The sequence below is a fragment of the Tiliqua scincoides genome, chromosome 13 (genome assembly GCF_035046505.1).
Source record: "Tiliqua scincoides isolate rTilSci1 chromosome 13, rTilSci1.hap2, whole genome shotgun sequence".
Classification (NCBI taxonomy): domain Eukaryota; kingdom Metazoa; phylum Chordata; class Lepidosauria; order Squamata; family Scincidae; genus Tiliqua; species Tiliqua scincoides.
This window is the reverse complement of record NC_089833.1, coordinates 8693036-8718557: the sequence shown is the minus strand read 5'-3', so window position 1 is coordinate 8718557 and position 25522 is coordinate 8693036. Positions and strand designations below refer to the sequence as shown.

The 25522-nt window shown below is 47.6% G+C and overlaps 1 protein-coding gene and 2 pseudogenes across 2 annotated transcripts in view; all 3 read right to left on the bottom strand.

The window, feature by feature from the left end:
- NTN3 (netrin 3) overlaps positions 1 to 25522 on the bottom strand; it is a 136989-nt gene that overhangs the window by 99455 nt on the left and 12012 nt on the right. The window contains exon 1 of one of the 2 annotated variants that reach the window (XM_066640652.1): positions 3426 to 3454. The exons of the other annotated variant lie outside the window; for it this stretch is intronic. The gene's annotated coding sequence lies outside the window, so the exon portion shown is untranslated. Of the gene's footprint in view, positions 1 to 3425; positions 3455 to 25522 lie in introns of those variants that run through there. 2 annotated transcript variants of the gene reach the window in all.
- On the bottom strand, positions 18721 to 18840 carry LOC136633918 (5S ribosomal RNA; annotated as a pseudogene).
- Positions 22633 to 22751, bottom strand: LOC136633756 (5S ribosomal RNA; annotated as a pseudogene).

Below are 25522 nucleotides of genomic sequence, written 5' to 3'. Positions count from 1 at the left end.
ATCCATGGTGACCTGCACGATTGCCGGCACTGAGATTAACCTTCTCTGAAAGGGCTTACACAGCGCTCCTATCCGTGCCAATCAAAACAACAGAAATGGGATTGGGAGCCAACATGGCCTCTGGAGATCTTGCAGGTAGCCCACAAAAAAAGAAAAAAAAAGACTGAGCAGAGTTCAAGGCCTGCAAAGGCTAGACAGCTAGCTGAAGCATCTCCAACAATCCTAGCTTCTTGTTCTGCCTCGGCCAGCCTCTTACAAACCCCTGCCAGCTCCCCTCTTGAAGACAAACCTTTTCAAGTCTCCAACCCTCTCATTCTCCAAAACTTTCGTCAAACTTTCACTTCAAGGGATTCCCTCAATGGGAAAGAAATTCAATGCCTTTACTCGCTTTTGTAACACCACCAAACATTCACCAGTCCTGCAGAGTTCAAGCAGACGACAAACCCGAAAGAATTCCCCCGTCCTCTCCAAAAGCGGTACAGGAAATTGTGGCTGATATGAGAGAGGCTGGCAGGCAGGCAGTGGCTGCACAAGCATGTCTTGGTCTACACATGAGCCGTTTGATCACTGAATGTAGAACCCATCCAGCTTGATGGACCTGGGTTGATGCTCAGGAGTCCGTTCACACCAGGGTTCTCTCTCCCACTACAAGTGTCCAACCAACATATCCAAGCTTGGAAGACTGCACTATCACCAGTCCCTGCACTTGTCGGTGATCACTGTGGTTACATTCTAGATCAGGGGTACCCAAACTCCGGCCCTGGGGCCACATCTGGCCCTCGAGGCCTCTCAATACAGCCCTCAGGAAGCCCCCAGTCTCCAATGAGCCTCTGGCCCTCCAGAGATTTGTTGCAGCCCGCACTGGCCCGACACAACTGCTCTCAGCTTGAAGGCAACTGTTTGACCTTTTTGCGTGAGCTGTGAGATTAGGGCTTCCTCCACTGCTTGCTGTTTCATGTCTGTGATGCAGTAGCGGCAGCAAAGGAAAGGCCAGCCTTGCTTTGTGCAAGGCCTTTTATAGGCCTTGAGCTATTGCAAGACCTTCATTCATTCATCTTTAATATATTCATTTATGTAAACTTTAAACCCTGCTAATTGGGTAAGAGGCACTTTTTCAAGTGGGTGCTCCTTTTTTTAGCAGGGGGAGAGTAACTGGCCCACCTCACCCCAGCACTGTCTGTTCTAGTGGCTGTCTGCTGGTGTTCTTTTTGCATCTTTTTAGATTGTGAGCCCTTTTGGGACAGGGAGCCATTTAGTTATTTGATTTTTCTCTGTAAACCGCTTTGTGAACTTTTAGTTGAAAAGCGGTATATAAATACTGTTAATAATAATAATAATAAACTTATGTAAATTTATTCAAATTTTAAATGTAAATTAATTCTTTCTTTCCCCGGCCCCCGACGCAATGTCAGAGAGATGATGTGGCCCTCCTGCCAAAATCTTTGGACACCCCTGTTCTAGATGCATGGAGGTGGCACAGAAAAATCGCAAGCCGAGCCCTTTGCACACTTTGCCCCTCCAAATTCTTTATTTTTTAAAGCTACTTTTAAGCGTGAAGCACTAGGTTCAGCCTGATAAAAGCAGAAGGTCTCTTGCATTGATCTTCAGCCCCAGGACCCCCCACCAGCACTCCAAGTGTGCAGGACCTTGCCCTTCAACCTAAGAGGTCATTGCGCCAACAACAAAGCACTGCTTGATTTCTTCTCGTTTGGATTGTTTGCCAAGGAGGGAGGAAACAGAGAAGGGAAGAAGGGTGACCTGATGAAGGAAAACAATGGCAACCCCTGCACTTGCCCGGATGGCGCACTGGGCAGAGACAGTAGCACTGAGAGTTTCCAGAGTCAGCCCAGTCAGTGAGCTCTTGGACGGCTTGAGCGCTGAACCAGTGCCTGACCCGGGCACTCCCTGGCACCAGCCAAGATTCCTTCTATATAACTACTGGTACCCTGCCCTCCTTTACATCTAGCCTCCCTGCAAACAGAAGGGGGGAAAGCAGGCATGCACGGCAAACAGTTTGATGTGGGTCTCAGCCAGCAGCCAAACATTCTGTGGTGGTGGTGGGGTCTAAGAGGGTGGAGAATCCTTGCAAAACAGCTAGACTATATAGACAGATTGCCAGAAATATCGAAAGTTATTGAAATTGCCTTTCTTTTTCTGCAGCAACAGACCACTCTCATATAGGGTAGGGTAGGATATTGTAGGGTAGGATACTGTCTGCACGCTTTTCCTTATATATCTACTCTATCTCTAGAGGCTGGGTAAGTATCCCTCCAAAAATGAGCTGAACTTTTCACATGCTCAGAGCGATTGCCTCTCTTCTCGTCAATTAATATCCCCGGGGCTCATTTTCATTTACGGGCAGGGATCATTATTTTCAAATTCACTGTTATTTTTCTTTCAAAAATCTAAAGGGTGGGACAAAATTCACAACTGCAAAATGCACTTTTGCCCCTTCTCTATCTCCTCTTCTGCCCAATCTTCCCCCCCCCCCGGGGCTACCACTGTTCCCATTTGGCCAAATCATTACACTCAATTTCACACACACCCCCATCTATCAAACAAGAACGATCTCAATAGCACAAAAAAAGGAAGCAGATATATCGATTGCTACCTTTATGCTCTATTTTTTTCTTGCAGGACACAGATTGCTTTAGCCTGGTAAAGTAAAAGTGCAATCTAAAAGCCAGCAGCCTTGCAGATATGCCCCCTCGTGGGCCTTGCCTCACCTTAATTAGGAACTGCTTCCGAATGGCCAGGTCAGCTCACAACTGTTGGCTGCAGGGACCATTTTGGCTGGAAAGAGATGGCAGTTTCCTGGCCAGCAAGAAAAGATGTGCCATCTGGATGTAGCATGATGCCTTCTAGAATCTTTGGGTCACTGGGCCAATATCCCTACATGGGGGGTAGAGGCAGGAGGAAGTGGAAGACTGCAAGTTCTTGACCACTCTCCTCTTCAAAGTGGAGCTGGGAAAGGGTGCGTTGCCTCTGCTCTTTCCATCCAACGTACACTGGGAACTGTCCAACAAAAAGTGCACTGGAGATCAGTGCTGAATCCTGAGGACACTGGAAATGAAGGAGGAGGGCCAGCTGTTTTTGCTCCTCTTGTCTAATTATATTGAAGCAAACTGTGCCTCCTACAACAGGACCTGGATTGACTCGATTGTGGTTAATGGAAGTACGTCTGACTCATAAGCAAGCTGACGTTTGATTCACATAAGCCTTTTCCACATCCACTTCTCCAGACTCATAAGGAGACAGAGATACAAGATATCATTGATGGCCAGGTGAGTGAAGGACCCTGACTTTCCAAAGGACTAAAGAAGAAACCCAACTCTTACATCATGCTGGGACCATATGAACAGACAATACTCTCTTCTACTCCCTCTGACTTCAGGATTTGGGGCATGGGTCTTTCACAGACTTACCTGGAGATGCCCGGGAATGAACTTGGGACTTCTTCATACAAAGGAAGTACTGTACTTGACCTTTGAGTGATGACCCTGTAACCCAAAAGGATGTCCCTTGTCACTTCTGAGTGGGTCCCAGTCCAGCATGTGGTAAGAGCCCAGTGAGCAAGAGAGGTGGACAATTGAGTGACTACAGTGTGTCTTTTTCTGCCGAGCCGTGGCCAACCAGTTTCTCTTGCTACTGTGCTGTCCCACTCCTTCCTTCCTTCCTTCCTTCCTTCCTTCCTTCCTTCTTTCCAGGTCAGTTTGAAGGAGAAGAGAGGACGCAAGTGTTACAAAAAATAAAATGCACCCAGTGCTGAAAGGCGGAGAGGAAGATGAAATGAGGAAGAGCAAGGAGAAGCACAGGGACTACAATGGCAGGGGAAAGAAGGTGAGTCCAAGGGGTCTCACTGAAGACTGGGGGTGGGTTTCAAAGCCAGGATTTACCTTTTCTAGGACCTCTGGCTACTCTTCAAATTGTTCAACCTCAAAACAAAATGATACTGCTGTGACCCATCTGAGGTTGGATCCAGTGCCAACCCATCTGTTGAAGAATTCAGATCTACGAGCATTCAGAACAGAAAGAACAAAATCATCGCTCATGGACACTGAGCCCATCGTTTACTGCAGAGACTGGCAGTGAGCTCTTGGCAACACCTCTGGCTTTCATGAAGCCAAGGGAACACCAGAGAGCCAAATTTCCATTAAAAGATGCATGAGACTACATTAATTAAGCTGGCTGTGGATATGTTTATTGCTCTTTGAACTGCATACTAGTCTTGTTTGTGCATTTCTATTTCTCCAGTTGCTCTGCTCCAAAGGCTCTAGCTAACTGTACTCAATGCTTTCTGTTTTTGGATTGAATAAGCCCAAATTTAAGCCTCTTTTATAACCCCATTCACTTTCTCTTCTCCCTCTCCAGCATAAACCAAGGAAGATGAAAATGCCACAGTGCTGAACATTTTATCTCGTAAATATACGTATTTTTTTTCTGTTTAACATTCAAAGGCAACAAGAAAGCAGTATCTTTAGGAGGGCCAACCAAAATGTCACCAAGTCTAGAGATCAGATCACTGGGGAAAAACCTGATACAAACATCGGGCTGCGGGGGAGAGCGGGGAAGATGTTTGCAGGGCCGGCTCATCTATGAAGTCAGCTGAGACTGCCGCCTCAGGTGCTGGGAAGTCTTGGGCCAGTCCTGGATGTTCACAGGAACTCTGGCCTGCAGAATGTCATAATCTTAAACGTGAAATGGCGGAGATGTTTTGCAAGCATAATTCATTTAGATTTACACAGCATTGTCTTAGTAAAGATCACTTTGGCTAGATCATGCCTTTGATTTGCAGCTATTAAAGTTTGTGTGTATGAGAGTGAGTGAGTGAGTGAGTGAGTGAGTGAGTGAGTGAGTGTGTGTGTGTGTGTGTGTGTGTGTGTGTGTGTGTGTGTGTGTGAGAGAGAGAGAGAGAGAGAGAGAGAGAGAGAGAGAGCCCTGAGTTATGAGCTAGGAAAGGAAGCACATTTCCCTGAATGCTACTGTCTAAGGCTGCAGCATATGGCCTGGACATCACCCTTAGGGCAGGGGAGCGACCCTCAAGGAGGTCAAATCTTCCCGAGTCACTCTCCTGTTTTCTCTCTCTTTTGGCTGAGTCATGCTAAGTAAATATTTTCTCTCTTAACAAAGCAGCAGCATATTTTGGAATCCTTCCGTCAAAGGATGATGAATCAGCGACAGACGTCGAAGCCTGGAGGCCCAAATCATTTCTGCTGTTTTGATTCCTGCTTCTGTTTATATTTCCCAGGTCTTGGCCGCTCATGCAACAGATGTGGGCCAAAATATCGCCAGAGTCCAGCGCAAGTCACTTCAGGGTGTATCCTCCTGGGGCAGAGCTTTGAAGGGGATCAGAGATGCCACCTTAGAGCTGAATTACACATTTAGAGCAGCGGTAGGGGCTGGTGTGTTCGTGTAAGGGTTGCAAGGTCGGAGGTACTCCAAATCTGAGCTCCAAGAAGCGGAGGCCTGATGACGTCATGAGGCAAGACCAGGGTGATGTCACAATTGTGCACGACTGAATGGCCAAGCCATCTAGGATTGAGCCTTTACACATAAGGGCAGAGAAAAGAAGGGAGTATATTGTACGTATATGTACAATATACAGCTGAGGATAGTGCCTCAAAAGGCCTCTGAGAGGCACTCAGTTTCTCAGCAAACTGGGCCTCTCGGAGGCATCTGGGAGGCCTTCCGAGGAGCGAGGAGGTTGCATGCGGCTTCCCCACACCTCAGAACACCTCCAGACACAACCAAAGGCACTTCCGGTCACGTTCAGAGGTCCTCTGTGGGCCCTCTAGATGTGTGTTTGGAACCTGCGTTGGGTCAAATCTGTGGGTTCTGAACCCAAGGATAAGGAGGACTGTATTTTCTTTTTCACTGTAGTTTCTTTTTCAGACTGGGATACTTTCGGAAGCTGCAATGTAAAAAGTAAGTACATTGGCTATAGCGCTATTTTTGAAATAGTGTTCCTACCAATGACACTGCTACAAAACTCCAGCCATCACTCCAGATGCTTCCCTGCTCCTCCTCCCCTCCTGAGCAATGCAGCAGTGCGCCGGCAGAGCACACTAAATATGGGAGGGAGACGGGAAGCAGTGAGAGCGGTCCCCCAAAAGAGAAGTCTTGGGTCTTCTAAATACTTGGGCTGAACACCGGAGATCTGACTGGAGACCCCAAATGGGCCTTCAAACATCTGAGGGCCCATCCAACTTTACAGCACTGATGCAGCTGTAATACTGCAGCTGTAAGTATTCCTGTACCTAGAGGAGGCCTCAGTGACTGCCCCCTCCACCGCAGGATGCAGCACATGCCCTATTGCAGGGGTGCCCAAACCCTGGCCCTGGGGCCACTTGTGGCCCTCGAGGCCTCTCAATGCAGCCCTCAGGGAGTCTCCAATGAGCCTCTGGCCCTCTGGAGATTTGTTGGAGCCCACACTGGCCCGACGCAACTGCTCTCAGAGTGAGGGCGACTGTTTGACCTCTCGCGTGAGCTGTGGGATGAGGGCTCCCTCCATGTTTGCTTTTTCATGTCTGTGATGCAGTGGCAGCCGCAAAGAAAAGGCCAGCCTTGCTTTGTGCAAGGCCTTGTATAGGCCTTGATCTATTGCAAGACCTTCATTCATTCATATAAGTTCATCTTTAATATAGTCACTTATGTAAACATATGTAAATTTATTCAAAATTTAAATGTAAATTAATGCTTTTTTCCCCCAGCCCCCAACATAGTGTCAGAGAGCTGATGTGGCCCTCCTGCCAAAAACTTTGGACACCCCTGCCCTATTGGGATGGCTGTAGCAACATTGGACAGTTGGATAGGATTGGGCCCAGAGCTCCAGGCTCAAGACGTGAACATTTGTTGACCTTCGTTCGTGCGCATGGTTAACTCTTCCCCGCCTCTTCTCCTTTCCGAGTTCCTCCTCACCATCAATGCCACCCTTTCACAGTTGGATCAGTGACAAGCAGCAGTTATCCTACTTTTCCAAGTCGTTGAAAGTTAATTACAACCACTTTATGAAAAGCCGCTCAAACGACACCGTCAAACTACTTTCATCAGCAATTAACTGCCATAATTTAACTAACAATAGCAATTACTTGAGGACTGAACTTATTTTTTTCCTTTGAAGATCGGCTCATACCAAACAATTTGCAGATGTTACTTGAGCAAAAGTCTACAGCCCCTAAGCTCCAGTAAACTACTAGTTAAATTATTTTTTTAAAAAAACATGTTTTCATTTTCAACCCGGCTGGGAAACGGAAGCAGTTATAAAAAAAAAAAAGTTGTCAAAACTCCTTAACTACTTTCAAAATACCAACAACAATCATTCCAATTAAGCCTTGCTAAAATGTAGTATGCTAATTTCCAGGTTGTTGTTTGTTGCTGTGGTTAGACTATTATTAAAGTAGTCGGGCTCCTTTGTGGGTCCTGGAGGAGAAAATTGTGGGATCCATTGTGGGTCCAGCTGGGGAGGGTTGGTTGAGTCAGAGAGAAGAGTGGCAGGTCAAGAAAGGGTTAAACAAACCTCCACCTCACTTATAATTACCCCCCTTCCAAGGCCTTTGTTAAACTGTTGTACACCACCACTTAGGCCAGATCCTAATCCCCCCTCCCGAGAAGCCGGCCTTACACCAGCCACCAATTTCGGTGGCACAGATCTGAGATGGGGCATCTGCCGCATGACATGGAGTCAAGGGAATTGACTCCCCTTACTCTGAGTTGCACCACAGCCAGCCACAACCCTGTGCTGGGTATAGCGCAGGCCAGCCAGCCTGTCTGTCCCCGCGCAGGTTAGGATTGGGCTGCCCACCACCCAAAACGTTCTACTGGAAAGCTTACAAGTCATTTAGTAATTCAGCACAAGTCATTCAGCTTCCAGGGAAAAAGGTCCTACCTAGTCTGGACTTGTTTTTCAGGATACGAGGCTGAGGGATTGGATATCATGGTGCAGCGGCCTCCTGTAAGGTGTTGGATGGGAAGGTGTTGGATGTACACCTGTAAGGTGTTGGATGTAAGGGCAGGAGGTCTGGTCTAGAGGGTAGAGCCTCCATTTGCCTGAAGATAACATCCACAAGGTCGCCAGTTCGAGGCCACCGGCACCGTGCGACCTTGGAGCAGCTGACAAGCTGAAGCTGAGCTGTTCCATCTGCTCGGAGCGTGGGAGGATGGAGGCCAGGATGTGAAACCAGATCAGAAAGAAACATCTGAATGTTGTGGCTCTTGAAAGATAGAACCTTCTTTCAATTGTAAAAATCCCTACGGGGATTTAAATAGCCCGCCTGTGTAAACCGCCTTGAATAAAGTCTTGAATAAAGACCAAGATAGGCGGTATATAAATACCTGTAATATTATTATTATTATTATTGGATGGTCTCAAGTTCAGGACCCTGGTAACAGTTTGCTTCCTGCACTTCCAAGGCACCTCCCAAGCTGAGGGAGCCCCCCCCCCCGTAATGGTCAGAACCAGGATTCCACCTCTTCTGCCCAGGTGACCTGAGGAGACAATAGGGGTCTGGGAAGTGCTATATAACAGTTGTTCTGGGTTCAGGTTCCTCATTCTCAGCAACCAATCCAAACAGCCAAGCAGATTGCCTCACCGAGCCTTTGACTCCCATGGTATTTGAACCCTGTCCAGCGTCAACCCTGCTTCTGCTTCTAGTTCTGCAGATGGTCCACCAGATCTGGGCGTCACAAGGAGGAGGTCTGGTGATATCACAAGACTGCCAAGCCCTTGAACAAAGGGAAAACAGAAATCTGGCACCAGGGCAGAGTCCAGCAGCCCCCAAAATGGCCTGAAATTAACCTTTGCCGCCCTATTGAGGGGAGGGGAACCCCTGGAGAAACGGGTTACTTTTTGCAAACTGAAACTGGCAAACCCCTGTCAGAACAAGGTGATGTTCCAGCTTTCCATGCAAATGCTTTATTGCCAGGGAAGTGCCAAAAAGGAAAGCCACACCTCTCCCCCATTTCTTGCACCTTGAACAGGTTTTCCAAACTGCAGGACATAGGAGTAGAGATCGGCCCATCTCGTGGCTTCTTGGCTACCTGCAACAGTGCTGGAAGCAAAGGAAGGGCAAGTGGAAGGCACAGGTATCAGATGAGACAAGCTGGAACACAGGCTCATTAAGAGATGAGCGCTTGCGCCATGTGAAAAATCTGCTCCGCGTATGAACAGTCTGAAGTACGAAGCTGTGAGTAAACATGTTTGATGCAAACATTCCAACAGAACGGTCTTGCCTGCGATCTGCTCCTGATGTGCCGCCCACCCTCAAACCACCCGGCAGCACACATTTTCACAGGGGCAGTGTTCATGTTTTTGCCACGCTGCGCAAGACGCCCACAATCCAGGACTGTGCAGGACCACCTGAGAACTGGCTCCAACAACCTGTCTAGCACGCACAGCCTTTGAGGGGTATCAAGATGTGAGACTGTAGGGAACGCAGCTCGTGTGTGTGCCCTTGCGCTCATTTTAAAAAAAATGTGCACAGTTGTGACTTCTAAATTTGAAAAATATGCTTTCTAGATCACAGGGAGACACACATGCAGAGACTGATATTTCAAAACATCCTTGGCAGGGCATGTCACCGGACCTCATGGGAAAGGCATTTGGCTTGCCCATTCTCAAGTTATTAATCCCTTGTTTGCTTAATGCATAACAGGCGCACCTCTTTTTCCCTCTGTCTCTGCACTCTGGGCTCAGCCAGGCAACCTGAAACACTCTGCAACTACTCCTCTCTGACACCACCACCCTCCTTTTCCACACTCAGACTGGAAACCAAGATGAACCACAAGTGGAACTAGCCACATTAATCAGATGTGGCCCATGGAATCTGGGCTCAGAGCCCAGAATGGAGGTTTAAATATTATTTTTAATGGGTGGGAATGGAAGTTCGGAATAAGAACAGCCCACCTGGGAGTCCATTGGCTTCCCCTCCCCCTTAAGCTACACTCCTACCTCTTGGAGCAGATTTTATAAATGCTAAGCACTGATTTCATTGCATTGCTAAGTAGGGATAAGCAGCCAGTTTCTTTTTCAACCTGGCCTTTGCTGGGATCTCCTCATTGCAAATACATTTTGAGAAGCGTAAAGGAACAGTCACTGTATGCAGTCCAAGAAAGCCTGTCTTCCTGCCTAAGGCAGGGGTTGGACTAGATGACCTATTAGGTTCCTTCCAGTTCAATGATTCTATGAAAGAACCATTAATTTCACCCCAGAACCGTGTCTTTTTTAGTGGCTATTGCTGGAATTTTTTTCTGTCTCTTTAAGATTGTGAGCTCCCTGGGGACAAGGAACCATTTAGCTATTGTGGACATTTTTGTGGCTGAAAAGTGGCCTGTAAATATTCTTAATTAGGCATCCCCCCTCCTGAAGTGTTGCCTTGTCAATCAGGACCGACTGAGACCATTTCCTGAAGAGGAGGATTGGTGGTGTGGGGGCAACTGCTGCCTGTGTATGCCTCAGTTTCCTATTCTTGCTCTCCTTGGATTCAAAAAAAAGGAGAGGGACACAGGAAGTGGAAGGTGGGGAGTCCTCTATACTTCCTCTTTTGCTCTGTACTCCTCCTCCCTTTCTAATCCATGGAGGTCAGCAAGTGTGGTACTGGTGATGGAGATGGGGAAGTGGGTGACAGCTCTTTGCATCTACTACCACACCACCGGGCACACTAGCCAGAATGGGGTGGGCACTTTGCACCCTGTCTCAGGCACCAGTACCTTGTCGGCCAGGGAGCCAGCCTACCTACAATGAAGCCCCATTCGTCGGGCACCTGATACTTTGGCGCTCTTGATAGTTTGCAATCAAAATCATGGCAGAAGTGCCCTTGGCTTGGGAGCAAACTCCTGACCTTGCCAGCTCCTGCACGGGTGCAGGCAAGCTACAGAAGCCACTCAGGAACAACCTGAGCAGCTTGGAGAAATGTAAGTAGTGACCCTGTCCTTCTAGTCACAGGGACACTTGATCTGGGGGATCACTGAGATCAGAAGAAAGAGAAAAGGCAAAGACAATATGCATGTGTGCGTGCGCGTGTGCGTGTGCGTGTGCGTGTGCGTGTGTCTGTCTCCCAGTATTCTGGTATATCCGATAATCTGGCCTCACCCAGGTCCCAAAAGTTCTGGACTATTGGAAGTCGAATTTAGCTTCCAAGTCGTATTGGAAGTCGTATTTAGCTATGGAAAATAAGCACCTAAGCATTAAACATATGGTTAATGAAACATGTGGCTTACATAACGCCTGCGTCTGTCCTTAGAAGATACCAGCAGTAGGTTGTGAGGCCTGTCCGAAAAGGACTTCCCATTTGCCATTCCAAAACTTGAAAGAGGAAGATGGCAAGATTTGTTTACAGTAAGGGTTTTTCCATACGCTCTGCGGTGACATGCATTACTGAGGACAGTAGGAGGGGAGGGTATAGTACACCAATGTGTATTCAAAAATATGTGTATGTGTATTCAAAAATACACATTTCCCCTCCAAGCCCAGCCTGCTTTCCACAGTCTGGCAGTATTGCTGTGTATGTTTGTAATGTTGCAAAACTCCTCCCAGCTGGAAGACTCAAATTTTTCATGATTTCGAAGTGCATAATGTTTCCCAAGACAAACAGGTTTGTACAAGTCCACTGGGCAAGTAAATTCCAGAATCAGGGATACAAATCCTGAACTGACAACCTTGCGCACATGGTAAGAAAACAGTGACTCTTCAATGAGCATAGTTAGATTAGGGTTTTTGCCAGATAAATTCCAACTCCATCATCACCCTTTCAAAAACACACACTCAGGCACACACACACACACACTAATAGACCTCTTCCTCTGCCCCTCCCACAATGGAAAATGCGTTCATGGTTGATTAATAAAAGATGACAACCAGGATTACAGCAGAACAGTAAGTGATACCAGTCTACAGAGACCCAGGGAGATTCCAGATGGTCACCTATCCCAGTGGATCAGAATTAAGTCCTACAAGATCATCCCAGATGTTCTGAAACCATGATTGTCACAGTCACCCTCTTTCTTCCTGGGCAGCAAGAGCAGAAAGTTCAGTTTCTCATTAATTTTCACATCTATCCTCTGCCTGTATCTCTCTTGGGAAACACACTGCCTTTTCGGAACCAACATAGAAGCCAGGTCTTGTCTAGACTCTGGTAGTGATCCACTGCTCAACAGTCTCTCTCTCTCTCTCTCTCTCTCTCTCTCTCTCTCCGAAACAGATTAATTTCTAGGGACCAGTGCTCAATAACATTGTTTTAAAAATGCACCATGGCAGAGTCAAGCTTGGGAAGACTGCCTTTGCCCCATCTCAACTAGAGTGACAGCTGACTAAAGCAGATCTGACTACAGTAATCCACACCTTAGCTCCACAATGTCTACACTAATATAACACACTCTACATGGGACTGTCCCTCTTGACAGTTCAGAAGCTTTAGCAGGTACAGGAAAAGCAAGTACAGAATGCTACAGCCAGGATGCTGTGACACCAGAGCAGGCTAGTTGGGGAATATAACAACATCGCTCTACAATGATTGCTTTAAGAGAGCTAGGATGGTTCAGGAGTTAGACCTGGAAGATCCAGGTTCAAATCCTTGCCCAGCCAGGAAGCTTCTGGGGTGACCTTGGTCCAGTCAACTCATTCTCAGCCTCACAGGGCTGTTGTGAGGACAAAAGGAGTGGAGGAACTATGTACACCACCCTGAGCTTCTTGGAGGAAGGGTGAAAAAATGGAGGATGTGAAAAAATAAAAATAAACATAGGGCCCAATCCTATCCAATTTTCCAGTGCCGGTGTAGTCCTGCCAACGGGGTGTGCGTTGCATCCTGTGGTGGGAAGGCAGTCACAGAGGCCTCCTCAAGGTATGGGAACATTTGTTCCCTTACCTCTGGGCTGCATTGCAGCTACACTGGTGCTGGAAAGTTGGATAAGATTGGGCCCATTGTCTGCACTGGCTTCCAGCCTCAATTCAAGGGATTGGTTATTAACCCATAAAATCTTAAATGGCTTGGGACTTGAAAAACTGAAGGCCCACCTTCACCCACTGAGGCCTGCTTGCACACTGCATTCATCATCTGAGGCCCTGCTCCGCATTCTACCACCTACGGTGACTGGTGAGAACACGACAGGGTCTTTTCAATGGCCATACCCAGATGGTGGAATTTCCTGCCCAGGGAGACCTGACTAGCTGCACCACTACCAGCTTTTCTGCTGTTTAATTTGACCTTTTGCCATGTGACATCCTCTCATTTTATATCTGCTCTCAACGTACGTTGACAGCCGCTCTCTGTTTTAGTCAGTAGGGATTTTATATTGGGGCGGTATTGTTTTCAGATCATTTTATTATTGTGTAAGGTACCCAAATGATTAAGGGCCTAGAGCCCCTGCTCGCAAAGAAAGGCTACACTGCTCTGTACCTTTAAGCTTGGGAAAAGGTGATAAAGGGAGCACACACAGCTTCCAAAACGATGCATGGTGTGGCAAGGGAGAAGTTTTTCTCCTTCTCTTGAAATACTTGAATCAGGGGCCATCCAACGAAAGAGACCAGTGGGAGATTTAAGATGGACAAAAGGAGAAACTTATTTACACAGCACACCGCTTCTCTGCAAAATTTGTTGTCATCAGATTTGGTGATGGCCGCAAGCTTTAGAAAGCTATTGAATGAACTCGGAGGACAGACCTATCAATGAGAACTAGTCACCAGGGCTATGTGCCACCTCCAAATCCTGTGACAGTACACATACCTCTGAATACCAGTCGTAGGGGAACCACGGAGGGGGAAAAGTTATGCTTCTTTTCCAGCTTCTCAGAGGCAGCAGAGCTTTTTCATACACTGCTTTTAACATTACGCCCCTCGAACAGAACAGAAAGGCAGCTAACAAACATTTTAAGCAAATGAATTTTAAAAAAGCAGAAGACAAGGCACCACTGAACTAAAGACCAGCCACTGTCTATCCCAGCGGGTGCAATCATTGCCATAGATTCGCTTCAACACCACTTCAGACACTCTGCTGGGGCAACAAATGTGTCCTGGTGAGCAGCTGGGAAAGGGAGGCTGAGAGGACCTGGAGGTCTTTAATGGAGAACTAAGTGGTGGCTTTGTGTTCAAGGGCTTGTAAAGTCTGGGGGTAGGGAGCTGCTGCATGTATTACGGAATGAATGGCCACAGCACAACACCCTTGGCTACATCCATGCTTGCAGTGGTTTCTTTGATTACAACATTTTTATTAAGCAAGGATTAAGAGCCTCTAAGCGTTATAAGTAGGCGGACTTGGGGGTGGGTGGGGAAAAACTCCCCAGCCATTCTTTGAACTGACATTTGTTTATCAAGTTAAGGTCCAGATTTCAACCCTGATCCTTGTGCTGGCGTGTATGAAGCAAGAGGCAAGTGAGATAAGAATGTAAGAGCCCCGCTGGATCAGGCCAGAGGCCCATCTAGTCCAGCTTCCTGTATCTCAGAGTGGCCCACCAAATACCCCAGGGAGCACACCAGATAACAAGAGGCCTGCAAGGCCTCCTGGGAATTGTAGTTAAGAACATAAGGACAGCCCCACTGGATCAGGCCATAGGCCCATCTAGTCCAGCTTCCTGTATCTCACAGCGGCCCACCAAATGCCCCAGGGAGCACACCAGATAACAAGAGACCTCATCCTGGTGCCCTCCCTTTAATCTGGCATTCTGACATAGCCCATTTCTAAAATCAGAAGGTTGCACATACACATCATGGTTAGTAACCATGTAATGGATTTTTCCTCCAGAAATTTGTCCAATCCCCTCTTAAAGGCACCCAGGCAAGATGCCATCACTACTTCCTGTGGCAAAGAGTTCCGCAAACTAATTACACGCTGGGTAAAGAAATATCTTCTGTCTGTCACTCAGCTTTCGTAGACGTCCCCTGGGTCTGGTGTTATGTGAGAGGGAAAAGAGCATCTATCCACTCTGTCCATCCCCTACATGATTCTGTATGTCTCAATCATGTCCTTCCTCAGACGCCTCTTTGCTAGGTTGGAGAGGCCCAAATGCTGTAGCCTTTCCGCATAAGGTGCCCCAGCCCAGTAATCATCTTGATCTACTGCAGAGAGTGAAGTAGATGTGTCGAAGTGAAGGAGGTCTGGGTGTGGATGGGAGAATGCCAGAGAGCTCCATGGATGCTTCCTGGAGCCCTACAGAGGAAAAGCAGGATGTAAACAAACATTTTCTTTCCCTGCAACACTCATGAGGATGACATTCATCGGGTTTAGAGGTTATAGAAAAACAAGATGCAAACAATCCTGAACTGTATCAAAATTAAGAAATATGAGAAAATTAAGGAATACGAAAGTGTTGGCACTCTGCTGCCTTGATTTCTTGATCCTTTAAGAGTTTGGAGGGAGTAATTATTTAGTCCTCGTTGTTTCAGGAGAAAACCACTAATGCTTAAAACATACTTCTAATGATACTGCTGCAAGTTTGTAGCTCTCTACTATCCACTACAGCTAGGGTTCCCAACCCGTGGTCCGCGGACCACTGGTGGTCCGCAGCACCCTCCCAGGTGGTCCGCGACCTCTCTGGTGAAAAAAGAAAAAAAAATTCCCTTCCGGGAAGAAAAAAAGCCTCTGTAGCGCCAGCAGCCAATCAGAGCATAGCCTTTCTCCGTCTCCTGCCCCCCCCACCTCCCTTCCCTCCTTGTCTGTGAGTGCCCAGACAAGCAAAAAAGTGAAGCGCAGGCACCTTGTAAGGTGCGCGCATTTGTGCAGCCTCCTGGCTCAGCTGCAAGCAGAGGAGTGGTGCCCTGCCGCAGCTGCCTCCAGCCTGCTGCCTCCATTCCTTGACCCTGTGCTTTGAGGTGAACCCTCGCAGCCTGGTTTTTCAGGAGTCAAATCAGGACTGCAGCCAGCCTGGGAAGTCTCTTGGGGGGGGCGCCGCTGCCACCACCAGAGGAGGTGGGGGGGCCTGAGGAGGGGAGGAATGGGAGTAAGGAGGAGGAGGAGGAGAAGGAACAGGCTCCCAAAGGCATCGCTGGCTGGCTGGGGGGGGGTTTCCCTGGGAGTGGGTTTCTCTGGATGTGATTTCCCAGGGAGTCCGGACTCCAGCTGGCTGGGAACACAGAGGAAGGGAGTTGGAGGCAGTGTGGCAGCAGGAGAGGGGAGAAACAGTACGCTCAACCCCCAGCCCTGGTACCCCCTCCCCAGTTGGCAGGATTGGGCCCCCTGGGTGTGCTCTTCTAACACCCAGGGGTGGAGCAAGGGATCCAGGCAACCAGGTTTTGGCACCCCTTCTGGAGAGGGAAACAGGCAGCACATCTGCTGTCCTACTGCAAGCTGCCCACCTGGGGAGAAGCAATCCCAGAAGTTGCAGAGCAGGCACCACCGTAGCCAAGTACAGCAGGTGCAACCCCTGACTCTTCCTCCTCAGAGAGTAGCAGCAGCTTTGTCCATAGGGAGCCTTCCCCCACCCCACACTTGGCCAGTTCCCTGTCTCCTCAGATTGCAATCCTATGCATGCTTACCTTGGAGTAAGCCCCACTGACTATAATGGGACTTCCTTCTGAGTAGACATGCCTAGAATGGGGCTGTTAGTCACACTGTGGCTGTGATGAACTTCTCCAGAAATTTCTCCAATCCCCTTTTAAAGGCATCTAGTCTAGACACCAACATCACATCCTGGGGCAAGGAGTTCCACAGACTAATGGCAGAGTAGGCAGCTGCAGCCTACTTTGTGGCTGCAGCTACCTATAGGCTTGCTCATACTCCCTTAGCTCCAACCAAAGTAGTCCACAGCTAGAGCATGACACCAATTAGAACAGGAAGTGAACAAAGGCTTCCCCCCCCCTAAAGATCTTGCAGTGCACACCAAAAGGACTTTTCTTTCTGAGACATGCAGCAGCCATTCTGAGATGTCTCTCTGAGCTGGTGCTCCCTTCACACGTCTCTTCTCCTTCAGGACGCACCTGCCTAAATTGTGTTGAACACTTTCCTAAGGACTCTGGACTCACAAGTGGGGGAGCAGGGCCAGGGCTGGGTAACAAAAGGAACTGTGGAGGGATGTGTGTGCTTTTTGTTGGCTCATTTAACTCCCTTGCATGTTGGCAACCTTCACTCCCGAAAGACTCTGGTATCGCGCTCTGAATTGTGGTTCTGGCACAGCGTCTCGTGTGGCTGAAAAGGCCGATTCGAGAGTGACAATCCCTTCCACACCGGGAGCAAGTGAAGTCTGTCCCTGGTCCGTCTCCCTGGCTATGAGCTTTCCTTCTTTGCCTCTTTGCCTCAGACTGTTGGCCAAGTGTCTCTTCAAACTGGGAAAGGCCATGCTGCACAGCCTGCCTCCAAGCGGGCCGCTCAGAGGCCAGGGTTTCCCACCTGTTGAGGTCCACTCCTAAGGCCTTCAGATCCCTCTTGCAGATGTCCTTGTATCGCAGCTGTGGTCTACCTGTAGGGCGCTTTCCTTGCACGAGTTCTCCATAGAGTAGATCCTTTGGGATCCGCCCATCATCCATTCTCACGACATGACTGAGCCAACGCAGACTCGGTTCCTTGCATGACTTGTCTATAATCCCCTTGTGCTTACCCTCTCCCTTTTTGAGGTGTTTTTCCACACTTAAAAGAGGGAAGGGCTGTGTGTAATGTGGTCTGGTGTGGGGGAAAAGAGACTGGATTGAATTGGGTGGGTGTGAAAACCTCTGAGTTGGGGGAAAAATTATTTTGTGTTCCATGTATTCCATGTAAACCCAAGACTTTCGCAGCTAGTGAAGCAAATGCAAGCACAACCCTCACATTAATTATTAAATAATCTTCTTATGTATTGCAAATTTAATTGTATTTTTTGTGTGTGAGGGTGGGGGGGGTGCTGCATGTGGTCCCCCCCACCTCAAAATTTTGCCTTAGTGGTCCCTGAGCTCCTAAAGGTTGGGAACCACTGAACTACAGTCAGAGTGCAATGCTCTTCACTTCTGCCATGCTCTTCACATGCAGCTGGCTACACTGCACTCTGTTGTTACTCTGCACACTCTTGCTCCAACTCCAGCTCATTCCAGCACCAAGCACTTCTTTCCTCTGTGAAAAGACTCTACATCAATGCCGATTCCTATGCGCTCGGAGCCCAGTGCCAGCTATGGAATGTCTCTGCCTTCACCCAACCGACGCAGTGCGCAAAGATTGAAAATCAGCTTTGGACACGGATAAATCACTCCATGTGGGGGCAAAGAACACACACACACACACACACACACACACACACACACAATGATGGACAAATATCTGAAGGCAAAGGGAACAGTCACACAGAGCAAGCTGTGGGAATAGATTCACAGGGTGTATGCTTCAGGCCGCATGCTCAGAGGGTGCATGGCTCATAGTGCACACGTTATCCCAATCTCCAGGCTAAAGGACTGCAGGGAGAAGTGCATTGCCTCTGCTGCCCAAGAGTCTGCAGTGCTACACCAATCAGGGCTGACTGGACCAATGGTCTGACTTTGTCCTTAGTTTGGAGAAGACCCATTGGTTTAATAGTAGATGATATTCTTTGCATGCAGAAGGTCCTTGGAATGTTCAGTTACAAGGATGTGGAGTTGCTGAGAAAGAGCTCTGCTAAAGCATGGTTGGCAACCTTCAGTCTCGAAAGACTACGGTATAAGCCTACAGCACCCGGTATTCCCAGGTGGTACTAACCAGGCCTGACCCTGCTTAGCTTCGGAGATCAGACAGGATCGGGAGATAGTGTTCAGTATAGGGAGATGGTTGGCAACCTTCAGTCTCGAAAGACTATGGTATAAGCCTACAGCACCTGGTATTCCCACGCGGTCTCCCATCCAAGTACTAACCAGGCCTGACCCTACTTAGCTTCCAAGATCATACGAGATCGGGCATGTGCAGGGTAACAGTTGCTAAAGCATAGGAAATTATCTTCTAGCAAGTCAGACCCTTGAACCATACACAGATGCTTGCAGTAGCTCTCCGTCTCTCAGACAGGGGGCTTTCCCAGCTCTACTTGGGAGAGCAGGGATTGAATCCGGGACCTTCTGTCTACAAAGCTGGTGTTTTCCCACTGAGCTACAGCCCTACGTAGGAGAGTCACTCTCAAAGCAGACAGTACTGTGACAGATGTCAAAGGCAGCTTCGTGGCTGCAACCCAGAGCGTGTCTAAAGCACGCATACCAGAAGCTGGTTGAAGACAGAAGCCTGCGTGAGAGAGCAAGTATGATCCCCAAGGGACATGCAAAATGCATGGGCCACAATCCAACAGAGAGCGAGGCATGCTTAAGCCCATTGAGTCCTGCACTGAACTGAAGTTTTATGCACTCATGGAAACACTAATGGCCTTAAAAGTGTCCCCTTAGGATAGAACTAATGGACCCTACAGCAAAGGACCTGCACGTATGGAGAAAGGAGCGTCTCCTGGGGTTGGTGGCCTCCTTCCCTCTGACCAATTTTGATTTTACAACCAGAGTCCAAAGAGGTTTTACAACACACTGTAATGCACTTAAGGCATAACCATTGGTCAGGGAGACCAAGGCAAACTTCCAGAAGGCAGTCCAGCTTCGAAGAATATATGGAGAGTGGAGCAGAAAGTGGGATTGAGAAACCAAAGAAAGGCTTGCAGACTTTGGTTAGCAGCAACCAGGGCTGGCCCAAGATTGCCTGGCACTTGAGCAGGTGTATTTGATATTGTCCCCTCCACGCATGGCACCTTTCTGCACTAAATACGAGCCCCCATAACTGACAGTGGGCCAATAGAGTGCATCTCTGATGCTCTAGTCCAGGGGTCTCCGAACCCTGGCCCGGGGGCCAGATGCAGCCCGCAGCAAGCCTCTTTCCGGCCCGCGGTCAACCTCTTGCCCCCTGAAAGCCTCTGGCCCACTCAAATGAACATGACCAGAACTGTGCTCTGATTGTGCCCGGAGGGTGTTCTGAGGGCCAGAGAGGTTGAATGAATGAGCCCATTCATTCATTTATTCACTCATCTAAGTTCCATCTCGAATTTATTTATTTAAATTTTATATTTAAATTGTTTTTCTGGCCCTCCACACCATGCCAGATATTTGATGCGGCCCTCTGGCCAAAAAGTTTGGAGACCACTGCTCTAGTGCACAATTCACTTCTCCACACCTTCTCTTCTGCTCCATTCCCCTGCAAATTCTGTATGAAGCAAACACCTCAGTTGGCTTCATGAATGGGTCACCCCCAATAAAATTAGGAAGGGCAGCAACAGTGAGAACCAGAGCCCATAAGCTGCACATGAATGGGCTAGACAGTCTGCCGACAGGCAAAGTTATCCAGAGACAGGGCAAGGGGAAGGGTGGAGCAAAACTACTTGAAACCTGTAAAGCTACTTGGTCTCTAGAAAGCCTATGAAAACAGAGTTGCAATGCTCTAGCCCCTCTTCCTAAGAGTCTGAGATTTGAGTCCACCCACAATGGCCCAGGAGCAATCAAATTATCCCCACAATATCTGAATGTTTTTTGGCAAAACAAGGGCGAAAATTATGCCAATGATGCCATAGTTCACTCATTATAAAGAGCACCTTTGAGCATGCACAGAGTGCATGTCCATCTCCTCCAGTTCACATACTTCTGGGATTTGGCAACTGAGGAAGGATTCGGGGTCTGAGATTTGTAGTTGCAGCCCAGACCCTCCAAATTTTAGAAGACTTGCTAGATTTATCTCCCACCCTTCCTCCAAGAAGCTCAGAGTGGCATATATGATTCCTCTCCTTTGAATCTCACCACATACATAGGGATCTTCTTCAAAGAAACTAAGAACATAAGAACAGCCCCACTGGATCAGGCCATAGGCCCATCTAGTCCAGCTTCCTGTATCTCACAGCGGCTCACCAAATGCCCCAGGGAGCACACCAGATAACAAGAGACCTGCATCCTGGTGCCCTCCCTTGCATCTGACATTCTGACATAGCCCATTTCTAAAATCAGGAGGCTGCACATACACATCATGGCTTGTAACCCGTAATGGATTTTTCCTCCAGAAACTCGTCCAATCCCCTTTTAAAGGCGTCCAGGCCAGTTGCCATCACCACATCCTGTGGCAAGGAGTTCCACAGACCAACCACACACTCCCAACACTCAATTTTAGTGGAAGAACTAGAACTAGGAGTCTTTGATTTGAACAAACAGCTAAAGTTTTTCCTTCAGCAAACTAACTTACCTTGGCAGAACTTTTCAAAACACGTCAGCTGACGAGGTTTTATTTGGAACTGTTATAAATCAAAGTTTTTTTTGCCCAGCACTTTTGGGGTGTTGTCCTTTTTTTCCCCACAGAGGTAATACCAAATCCAAAAACACCAATCCTCACATCGTGTTGGTTTTCAAGTACGGATTCTTGCTATAAGATGGATTATATTGCTAATGGCCACAATTTCTCGAGGCAATTGTATTAACAACTGCACACTATCCTCTGTTGCACAGATCCACGCACTGTTTCGCGATGGAGCTGGATTCCAGGATGCACAATGCAATGGATTTGTTGCTTGTGGCACTGGTCTGTTTTCAATGATGAAAGAAAGCAATGAGTTTCTAGCTGCCAACTTCAGCTGAAGATGAGGCACAGGCCCCAATGGAAGCTCAATTTTAAGATGGCACATGGCACATAGGAAGGGTGGGGGAAAGCATAATCTGGATCAGAACTGCAGCAGAGGGAGGGCAAGCCTAAAGCCCCCTGCCCTCATCAAGGCCCGATCCGCTTACTTGCATCCCAAAAGAAAAAGCAAGCGTTTCAGGGCTACTAATGCGATCCATCTAATTTGGTCCTTACAATCACCAGCCTATTGCACTGACATAATGTCAGTCAGAACCTAACCTCATTGTCTTCAAACCTGACTTAAATTAACATCGGACCCATGCTAGGGAAAAATTAGCATCTTGCGAAAATAAAGCGGTCAGATTCCTTTAAGTTATGAACTACAATGGAAATTAACCACAATGAACACAAAAGCATTAAGAAGCAATGCTCCGGAAACAAAGGCAAAAGCCAAGTCGCTTGCAATTCTTCCACTTAATCCTACAATGCTCTGCTTTATCTTTGTTTAAAGGGACAATCCCAAGGGAAGTTCTCCTGCACAACTCCCAATTCATTTCGTCGAGGCTTGCACTGCCCCCCTGGTGGATGGCTGCCTTGGTTGTCTGCTTAGGCAGCAGAATTACACAAGCCCGTACACACAAAAAAAGCTCATCCAACCCAAACCACAATAGCTGTCATGAATCCGGGGTCTACTGACTCAGGTTTGGCTCACCAGAATCCCAGGGCAAAAACACCTCCATATATGGTACAGTGAGATTGTGATTTATCGACAAAGGGCAGAGTTCACCACATCATCGATGCTACCCCATCTGGACACCTGGCTTATTGTATTTGCTCCTTTAGCCACACCGGAGGACTCACTTGATTCACCCAATCTGCTATCCTGTTTTGCTAGAGTACTGGGGAATGCAACTGGTTAGCATAATTGGAAAATGACTGGCATTTAGCTAATCAACAAAGGGAAATTCAAACAACTGACCAATCAAAGTGTCAGATGATTCTGTTGGTTGGCAACCTTCAGTCTTGAAAGACTGTGGTATAAGCCTACAGCACCCGGTATTCCCAGGCAGTCTCCCATCCAAGTACTAACCAGGCCTGACCCTGCTTAGCTTCCGAGATCAGACGAGATCGGGCATGGAAAGACTATGGTATAAGCCTACAGCACCCGGTATTCCCAGGCGGTCTCCCATCCAAGTACTAACCAGGCCTGACCCTGCTTAGCTTCTGAGATCAAATGAGATCAGGCATGTGCAGGGAAAGAGGATTCCCAATCCTATCCAACTTTGCAGCACTGGTGCAGCTGCAATGAAGCCCCAAGGCAAGGGAACAAATGTTCCCTTACCTTGTGGAGGCCTCCATAACTACCCTCCTACCACAAGATGCAGCATACACTCCATTTGCACGGTTACACCAGGTCTGGAAAATTGGATAGGATTTGGCCCTAAGTCTTTTAAACATTTAATCTGTAACAGAAGCAGCAAAGAATAGAGAGAACTATGCAAATGACAAAAACTATCAGTTTCTAGAATAACCCAGCTCCTACCAGAAGCTTTACAAAGAACCATGCCTGATCCCATGTGGGGGAAGGTCACTCCTCTGAACAGATACGGTCGGTCATCCTAGCTCTGGGGCACATGTGGGCCATACCACGATGACTTTTTGAGTGCTAGATGAACCCGTCTAAATTTAGAGTGTAAAATTAGCCAAAGACAGTGGGTTACTTCTGCATTTCATTACATGCGGCTGAAAAGACATTTCCTTGGTATACAGAGATGTTGATTAACCCATAAAACTGCCCTTGGTCCACCGAGCCTGTTATTGTCAATGGTGACTGTAGTTCTTCCAAATTTCAAACTCTATTCCAGTCCTACCCAATGGCAAATTCCAATGTTTAGGTCCCCATTAAGACACCCTCCACTCCTAGTCATGCCCCAACTAAGAGTGTGCAACAACAAACTTCTTTGAGTCTTTTCTTCTCCTACCACTCAGGGTTACTTTGAAATTACAATTCACTGACTCATTTCATCCCAAACTCTTGGGCTGCAGCAATACCAAGCAAACACTGAAAAATGGAATGTAAAAAATATCTCTGATAAAATATGATGTGGTATATTCAAGGCATCTTTACTCAGAATAAGCCCCACTAAGTTTAATGGAACTCACTCTCAAGTAAGTGTGCATAGGATTGCAGCCTGAGGTTCCATGCTTTGAATTTCACAGCTGGTATGAAGTCAGTAGATCCCAGGCAAGTCACTCCCTCCCGGCCTCAGTCTTCCCCATCTATAGTATGGGCGTAAGGCTTACTCAACCTACAGGATTGCTGTTAAGCACAACTTCAAGATCATACATGTTTCTGAGCACTTACATGCTCAGAAAGTGCTATAAAAATCCTTATCACTGTCATCATCAACACCGCCGCCTTCCAGCCAGCCTAAACAAACATGCCATTGCCATGACTGTGCATTTACTTGGCTTGCAGCCTAAGTGCAGCATTGTATGGAATCCTGCAGCGATGCGCTTTTGCCCAAATGGCTTATAACCTCAGTGCAACTCCACAGGACACCACGTTCAGCACAGGGGGGGGCCAAGCAGAGAGGAAGCAGTTTATATTGCCTGGAGCCTCCCACAAGGTGTTGGTGGCCTGGAGAGTAACCAGTGATAAATGCACTGGCAGCTACATTAGAAACAGGAGTGAACAAACGATGGCACAGACTGCTTCCTAGACTTCATTCAGATGACTAGACCCGGAGGCATCAAAGGGAGAACAGACTGGAGGAGAGATACCGTTCCTTGATCGACTGCATTAGCCTGGAGATGATGTAGGGCTGGATGTCGGATGTGGGATTTCAAGCCAAAGCACTGCGATTAAACCAGTTTGAAGACTGGGGCTGCCTAGCCAACTAACAGCATCCTCACCAAGACACCTGGTGGCAGAGGGCACATTAGGAAAAAGAAGTCTGGGGGACAGCAGCAACCCCAGTGTTAAGCCTTTTATTTCCATTTAACAGCACCCAACAAGTTGCTTTACAAGACTTTAATCCCAGCCTAGCCACCCTAAATCTCTTCACACATTCCTGCCAGCATTGTTAGGCTGCAGTCACGTGTTCTTGAGAACAGCACTTGGTATGCAGAGAGCTTTATGGCCACTGATCCAATCCCACAGAGCTGTGGCTGAGGCTGTGGGGTCTTTTTCCAAGCTACAGTCCGACTGTAGAGCTCCTCTTGTCTTTTACCTATATCCCATCCCAGAACAGAGTCATCAGCTTCCCGAAAAGGATCCTAAGTTGCTATTTGGTGAAGGAACAGAGCTGGGGAAGATAGGTTTTTGCAAAGCGGGATGGAACTAAGGTTTTGGAAACAACTTTTTCTGGATATGACACCACCGAGCTGGTATGAAGTGACAACGCACATACCTTGAAGTCCAGTGGTTGGCAAGACATTTCATCTGTACTGGATCATCCAACCGCATACTGTGCCTGAATGCTAGCCAAGATTGTAGGACACAGAATATAGCTGGTAGAAAAATCATCCCTTTTTAAAATCCTAAGAAACCACCTTTTACGAAGCGAAACCATTGTCCACTCAGGTTCAGTGTTGATGCTCTCTGATGGTTGTAGGAATTTTTGTCTGCCGTGTCTAGAGATGTTAGAAGAACCTTCTCGGTGCAAGACATGCTCCTGAACTGCAGAGCTACGCCTCCCCCCACAATACATATACCCACAACATTATTAAATTATTAATAAAGTATTCATTATATACATTAATACTTTATTCTAAATATTTTTGCTGTTAATCGAGCACGCATTAAAAAAAGTAAATGCCGATACAACTAGATAGGTGGAACCCACACTTTTAAAATCACTATGCAAACCTAAAGTTCCCAATGCTCCGGGATTAGCCTGGAGTTCCCAGGAATGAGCATCAATCTCCAGGTGACAACTGAAAGCAATGCTGGAGATTTTAACAGGACCTCCCAGGCTAAATGACATTATATCACGTTGGGGGAAAAAGATATCCAGAGCTAACAGAAACCAAAGCAGGAA